Below are 8,220 nucleotides of genomic sequence, written 5' to 3' on the forward strand. Positions count from 1 at the left end.
TTATATATAAGAGAGAGAAGAAGAGTAGAGAGAGAGGCCTCTCTCTCTACTCTTCTTCTCTCTCTTATATATAATATATATATATATATATATATATATATATATAACCAATAAAATATGTGTGTATATGATATTGAGCTTAAAGTACCTAACACACATAATATAAAACCTAAACTAATATGTCAAGCAATAATCTTGATCTTCAATAAGCTCTTCTTGGTAAACTTACGGATGAAGCTTGAATTTGGATCTTCAACTTGAATTGTAAGGCTTCAATCCACTATTTCGCCAACCTCTATTGGATATGATCGTGAATGCTCGATTCCATCCATCCTCCAACATATTATTTGTCTATAATAAATAGGAAAACACAAATATTAGACAAACAACATTAGTTGTAAATTGTTTGTTAGAACATCATCAAAACAAAAAGGCCAACAGTTAAAAGAACTTGTAATCTAACCTCGTAGTGTAGTTCGCCTTTCTGTATTTGTAATTTCAGCTATTATATGAATAAAATTGGATGTTTTATCCACATATTGTCCCCTTCTTTTGTGCAATTGAAAATTTTCAACTTAGGATTTTTAGCAAACTCTCAGCTATCAACAGACTTGAGTTGTCTTTACCAACTGCCATTTGAGTTGGACTAGCCATACTTTTCTCCTCGGTATAATGAGTTGTCAAAGAGTTTCTCTTAGACTTAAGTGCTAAGATTTCTCTTCTATCCTTAGCCTTTTTAGGCTTTAGATCTGATGTATGATAATGAATTTCAAGTTTTGACTAAGTGTTAAGAATGAAGCTCAACACATAGTAGGTTCGTTGGGAAAACGAATATCATTTATGAAAAAGGCGACGCTAGGATTATTAAGTCATTCAATGACTGGGAAAAAAAACGATAATAAAAATAAAGGCACATCACTTGGTAGGTCCAAGTTGTAAAACGAACGTCATTTGGGTTAATGACTATGTTAGGAAGTCATGCCGCTCAGTGACTTAAAAGTATGACGACAATAATGGAAATAAAGACACATCACTTGGTAGGCTAATGTTGAAAAACGAACATCATTTGGGATAATGATGAAGTTAGGAAGATCATGTCGTTCAGTGACTTAAAAGTATACCGATAATGATAGAAACAAAGGCACATTACTTGGTAGGCTAATGTTGGTAAAACGAACGTCATTTGGGGTAATGACGACATTAGGAAGATCATGTCATGCAGTGACTTAGGAGTATGCTGACGATGATGGAAATAAAGACACATCACTTGGTAGATCAATATTGGAAAACGAACGTCATTTGAGGAAATGACGATGTTAGGAAGATCATGTCGTTCAGTGACTTAAATGTATGATGATAATGATGGAAACAAGGACACATCACTTGGTAGGTGTATGTTGGAAAACATACATCATTTGGGGAAATGACGATATTAGGAAAATCATATCGTTCAGTGACTTAAAAGTATAATGACGATGATGAAAAAAAAAGGCACATCACTTGGTAGGCCAATGTTGAAAAATGAACGTCATTTAGGGTAATGACGACGTTAGGAAGATCATGTCGTTCAGTGACTTAAAAGTATGACGACAATGATGGAAATAAAGGCACATCACTTGGTAGGCCTATGTTGAAAACGTACGTCATTTGGGGAAATAACGATGTTAGGAGATTGAATACAGTAACACATCACATAGTAGGTTATTATTGGAAAGATATTTTTGAACAAAGTTAAATATTGACTATCATAGATAATTATTAACATGATAATTTTATGGTCCCACTATTCTATTGAAGAGGATTAGCGAGGGAAATTTAGAGGGGACGAAGTAAGGAAATCATTACCTCTATTTGCATCTCCTCTTGCTATAAGATGCATTTGGCCAAGGGGCCTATATGTAATATTTCTTTAGAAATTTATCATTGATAGGCATCATGAGTTTGTCGCCATCTTAAGTGACAAGACGATATGCTCCATTTGAGTAGACAATTTCTACCACAAATGGTCCCTCCTATTTTGGCTCGAACTTTCCTTTTTTTGGAGTTCAGAATCATTGTGCGTCGGATGACGAGAACCAAGTCACCTTTCTTGAATGCATGGTATCTAATCTTTTTATTAAATGCTCTGGAAATCCGATCTTGATAAAATTCGATGTGTTATTGAGCCTGTAGTCACTTTTCATCTAGCAACTCCAGTTCTTCGAGATGTTGACGATGATTTTCTTCCGTTGTCATGCCAGTTGCAAGTGCTATACGCAGAGATGGAATTTGGATTTTTAATAGTAATACGGCTTCACATCTATATACCAAGGAGTATGGTGTCGTATCTATCGGTGTACGAACCGTTGTACGATACGCCCACAAACTTTGACCTAACTTCTCGTTCTAGTCTCTTTTGTTCGTCGAGACCACTTTAGTGAGAATTCCGATGATGGTCTTGTTGAAAGCTTTTGCTTGCCCGTTAGCAGCAGGGTTATACGTCGTTGAGGCTAAATTCCTGATCCTGAATTTATCGCAAAATTGGGTGAATGCCTGACTAACAAACTGGGGGCCATTGTCATGAATGATACGTCTCGGGACACCATATCTATATATGATGTGGTGTTTTATAAATTTGACCACATCACTTGTCTTAACTTTTTTTAATGGGATTGCTTCGGTCCATTTAGAGAAGCAATCAGTCATCGCTAAAATAAAGTGATGTCCCTTGGAAGAGGGTGGGGTGTAGGCATATAAAATTGCTTATAGGTCCCCTAGCATAGCTCGGCACAAACCGACGAACCAACGAGATCGACGAATCGCACAGAAGCGACGGAATGAATCCACCCTAGTGCAGAATTAAGCTAATGAGTTGAGGAATCAACGAGCCATCCAACCAAGGGGAAACTCGGACGAATCACGATCGAATCAAGATCAATTTCGGACTCGAACTCAGAAACGGATTTACTGCCAAATCAGGAATCCAACTTACTGCCAAATCAGATCATCAAATCAGAGTCTCAGGTCAACCGAAACACGGACAAACGAGACAACGGAAAACGACTCGAAAAAGTCGGAAAACACCGCCCGCGGGGGCTCGGCCAAAGCCAAGCCACCTCAAGGTGGCTCGGCCAAGGCCGAGCCACCCTGAGGTGGCTCGGCCATGAGCCGAGCCACCCCAAGGTGGCTAGGCACAGTGTCGGCCACCCCGAGGTGGCCGACAGTGGCCCGAGGTGGCCGACAGTGGCCAGAGGTGGCCGACAATTCTCTTTTTGCAGCCACTGTCCTGAGAGCCTATAAATAGGCCTAGAGATGTTCATTTTCGGAGGTGGAACTTTCAAGAGCCGAAACTCTGCCGGATTGAAGAGTGAACTCGGAGCTTGAAGACCAGAAGACTTGCACCATTCAGATCTGATCCTCGGCGACCATCCACGTCAGAAAAGGCAGGATCTCGAGAGGAAGAAAGAACAGATCTGAGATCTACACGAGGCTACACTCCAGATCTAAGCTTGGTCTTAGATCTCGAGATCCGAGCGATTATTCCCTTGGTGGATTAATCCCTCCCGGCTATTATTCCCTTCGTGGAATAATACCCGCATACTCGTGTAGATCCGACCGGATCTAGATCGCGCGGTGGTCCACGGATTAACCCCGGCGTTGGCAAAGAACCCACACAAGCAAGCAACCGCAAAACAGGAGCTTGCGATTTGTTCACAAGAGGAAAGTTGTAATTTTTATTTTTTTCTTTGATTTAGTTGTAACCGGATCTATAAAAGACCGGATCTTTGTAACCCAAGATGACAATCATATCAATGAAAAAGAAAACAGTTTTCCACGCGAACAATTAGGCGACCACAGTGGGAGCCGACGATCTCGCCAACGAGATCGATGCGTCGCAGCCGCGGATTGCAATCCCGGTCGTGGAGGAGGTCGAGTACGAGTTCGACCAAGCCAAGTTCGAGGAGTACGTGTCCTCGTCCGGCTCTATCTCCCCCCGCAAGTCCAAGAAGTTCTCCTCCGGGAGAAAAGCTCGTTGGTTTGAAGCTGCTCGGGAAGCCCACGAAGCTCTCAACCCAACTGACGCCGAAGTTGCGTCAAATGAAGTTCCACCGACCTCCAATCAGGTCAACCCAACTCCCGCCAACGCCTCTACTGTTCAGGGCGTTGTGACTCTCTCAAAGAGAGCCCGCCAGAGGCGTCGTCAACGCCTTGCGCGGCAATTCGCTAAGGCGATGGAGTCTACGGACGGATTCCGCTACCACGCGGAGTTGAAGAACAGAAGAGGCAAACAGCCTCAACCACCAATGAATGGCGACTCTTCCAAGCCGCCAAAGAAAGAATGGGTCCGCGTCAAACGGAACCGTTCAACGCTCGAAGAGCGCATTCGCAAGCGCCGGGCGATGTCAGCGCAGGCACGGGCTCAAGCTCAGGAAGCCCGTAGAAAGCTGCAAAAGGAGGTGGAGAAGAAGCCACCACCAACACGACAAGTCTGGAAGCCTAAGTCTGAAGTGGCGACTCAGGCCAAAAAGCAACCAGTGCAGCCTTCTAAGGAAGGTCAAACTCCGGCGAGTCAACCAAAGTCGCCGTCAATCCCAATAACTTCTCCGGGAGATCATGCAGAGTCATCCCGCAAGAAGAAACCAATTTTGGAGCGCCTCGGTCCAATTCCTGACGTGAGAGGCAAAGCTCCAATTCACGAGCGTTTGGGCCCGATGAAGAAGCCCAGAACGACTCAACATACTGGGGGTCGCCATCACCTCCAGCATGACAAAGACCTCAAGGCAGCTGCGCGCACCAATTTGCGCATTGAAGTCCAAGATCACGCCGAAAATTCACGCCCAAAAAGGCATGTTTTGAGGCGGGTAACCTTTGAAAGCCCAAAGAAGGCAAGTCAACCTCAGATGGAAACATTATCATCTGATAATGATTGTGTTGTACCTGAGAAGGCGTGCCCGCACACGATAGGTTACTCTGACTGTCAAAATGACGAGTTGTACTATCGTGCTGGGGGTACGAATAGAACCAGGAAGAGGAGTCCCCGAGAACGGGAAATTCAATGTCCCTGTTCCAAACTCATTCGGGCGGTATTGTCGGAATGCAATTGCATTAAGGCGGTCCCCGAAAGAGTTTCAGTTTTTGAAAGACTTAATGCGGAAACGCCAAAACCAAGGCCTAGGCGCTTCCAACGAAGAAGAAGGGTGATTGAAGACGGAGAATTTCCGAGGGTCACCACCAACATGACGAGCAAAGGGACATCGGCACGAGAAGATTTCGAGTCGATTCTGAAAGCTTCCCGACCTAGAACCCGTCTGCAGTCCGGAACCATAGAGCGAGCAACTTATGGTAGGATTCGGACAAGACGCCCTTCAGAAGATGAAGAATCTGATGCCGGCTCCGCGGTGGCATCAGATAATACAGTATCCAGCGAGGGACAACCCCGCGAGGCCCTGATGATAAGTGCGGAGCAGATGGCCAAGATGCTTGAAGACGCTTTGGCTAAGCAGAAAGAAAGTTTCAAATTTGAGATGGAGATGGCCATGCAGCAGATGAGAGAAATGCATGACCAACAGATCCAAGCATTGGCGAACCAACAAGGCGAGCAGAATCATCGTAACCCGATTAATGTGGAAGATGAGGATACAAATGCTCGTAACACCAATGATCCTCCCGTCAACGCAGGGGGTGGTAATGAGAATGCTGGCGAAGAAACCGGCGAAAACCTGAAGATCAAGAACCTCGAGAGCAAAATCAACACACTAATTTCCGCTCAAGAGACGAAGAAAACAGGCATTCCTTGCCCATACCCAAGAGAATGGGAATCGATCCCATATCCGGCGAAGTTTAATCTAATTAACTTCACGCCGTTTAATGGGATGGGTTCACCTACCCAGCATTTGATTTACTTCAAATCGCATTTGGGGGTGATCTCTGGTAATGAGCCTCTGATGGTGCGGTCATTCGTCGGCACTCTTCGCGGAGCCGCCTTCGATTGGTATCGCCGCCTCAAGCCAGGCAGCGTAAACAGCTGGGATGACATGGAGACCAAGTTCCTGGCCAACTTCTTCGACGACGACACCGAGATATCTATCGGATCGTTGCTCGATGAGAAGCAGAAGGACGGAGAGTTAGTCGATACCTTCGTCAAAAGATTCCGGAACAAGGCGATGAATTGCCGGGACCCGATCACAGAGGAATTCATCCTCCAAACTTGCCACAACAACCTTGCGTTGGACGTGTTGGAAGCAATGGGAACAGCACCGTCTGACACTTGGAAGGATCTGAAGGCCCGAGGGGAGCAGGCTGAGCGATTCCTTAGAAGGAAGAAGGCCGAGAGGAACCAACCGACGGTTAATCCGCTGGACTCAAATTTCGCCTCTCGTGGTAAGGGCAAAACACCTGCAGCTACTGGTGGTGCTAATCAAGCGTCACAACAGCAATCCCGAAGGCAGCAAAAGACTTCGGGTCCGAGACTCCAAAGAGAGTATTCCTTCAAGGACGAAGACGTTCCAGCCATCTTCGAATCCCTCCTTGAAGGTAACAAGATCAAGCTACCACCTATCACAAATCAGGAGGAAGCTGACAACACTACGGACCCAAAGTACTGTGCATACCACAGGAGGGTCGTTCATCCCACCAAGGATTGCTTTGCTCTCAAGAATAGCATTCAGACCTTGGTTGAAGCCGGCGTCATAACGCTAAGGTAAGCCAATTGAGAACGGCAAAACTCCAAAGAGTATACGAGTATAAACTGTTTCTCAATCCTCCGACCGGTATAAGAGGTTAAACTACTCCCTGATACTCCAATAGGTATATGAGTCTAAACTGTTTCCCCACTTTTGACGGGAAGTTCCTGGAGAATATTAAGCTAATATTCTTAAGGATAACCCGGTTAGTTAACTGATAATAATGTCCGAACCAGTTCCGCAGAGGAAACTGGGGGTGGACGATTTATGTAACGGGAAGTTCCCAAAACCACAGCAATGTAATGAATAAGAACTCCCATTCTCACCATGTCTATGCACTCAACACTCTCTCTGTTAGAGTCTGGACGTAAAGTACCCACTTGGTCAAACCTTCTTACAGTTAGGACCACAGTCAAAATCCCCTCTCGATTCCCCCAATGAACGAGAGGTCCACAAATTGAGCGATCAAACCTTCCTACAGTTAGGATTGTCTCAAAACACCCACTTGGTCAAACCTTCTTACAGTTAGGACCACAGTCAAAATCCCCTCTCGATTCCCCCAATGAACGAGAGGTCCACAAATTGAGCGATCAAACCTTCCTACAGTTAGGATTGTCTCAAAACACCCACTTGGTCAAACCTTCTTACAGTTAGGACCACAGTCAAAATCCCCTCTCGATTCCCCCAATGAACGAGAGGTCCACAAATTGAGCGATCAAACCTTCCTACAGTTAGGATTGTCTCAAAACACCCACTTGGTCAAACCTTCTTACAGTTAGGACCACAGTCAAAATCCCCTCTCGATTCCCCCAATGAACGAGAGGTCTCTCTCTCTTTATATATATATATATATGGGTAATGTTTTCCTAAGGTGACACATTAGATTCCCACCTAAGTACGCGGCCTAAAATCACATCATTTCCTAACTTTTTTTGTGATCCGCTCTGTTGAACTTGATCTACACATTCTTAAATCTAAACAGATCAATTTTGGGGTGAACCCTTCGTGTTTTAGCCCTTCGTAGAGCCTTGCAAAAAGTTCTATTCATTCGAAACTGTTAAAATTACGGTGAGTGGATGAAGGGAAAAGACGACATATATATATATATATATATATGGGTAATGTTTTCCTAAGGTGACACATTAGATTCCCACCTAAGTACGCGGCCTAAAATCACATCATTTCCTAACTTTTTTTGTGATCCGCTCTGTTGAACTTGATCTACACATTCTTAAATCTAAACAGATCAATTTTGGGGTGAACCCTTCGTGTTTTAGCCCTTCGTTGAGCCTTGCAAAAAGTTCTATTCATTCGAAACTGTTAAAATTACGGTGAGTGGATGAAGGGTCAAAACACGACGGTTCACCCCAAAATTGGTGTGTTTGAGTTTAAGAACGTGTAGATCAAGTTCAACGGAGCATTCTCCCCCTTATTGAGCTAGGCTAGGTAGGAAAAACCAAACCTTATTTTATTTATACGAATAAAGAATCGGAAAAAAAGAGAATGATGTGATTTTAGACCGCGTCCTTAGGTGGGAGCCTAGGGTGTCACCTTAGGA

This window comes from Asparagus officinalis, chromosome 9, assembly GCF_001876935.1.
Source record: "Asparagus officinalis chromosome 9, Aspof.V1, whole genome shotgun sequence".
NCBI lineage: Eukaryota > Viridiplantae > Streptophyta > Magnoliopsida > Asparagales > Asparagaceae > Asparagus > Asparagus officinalis.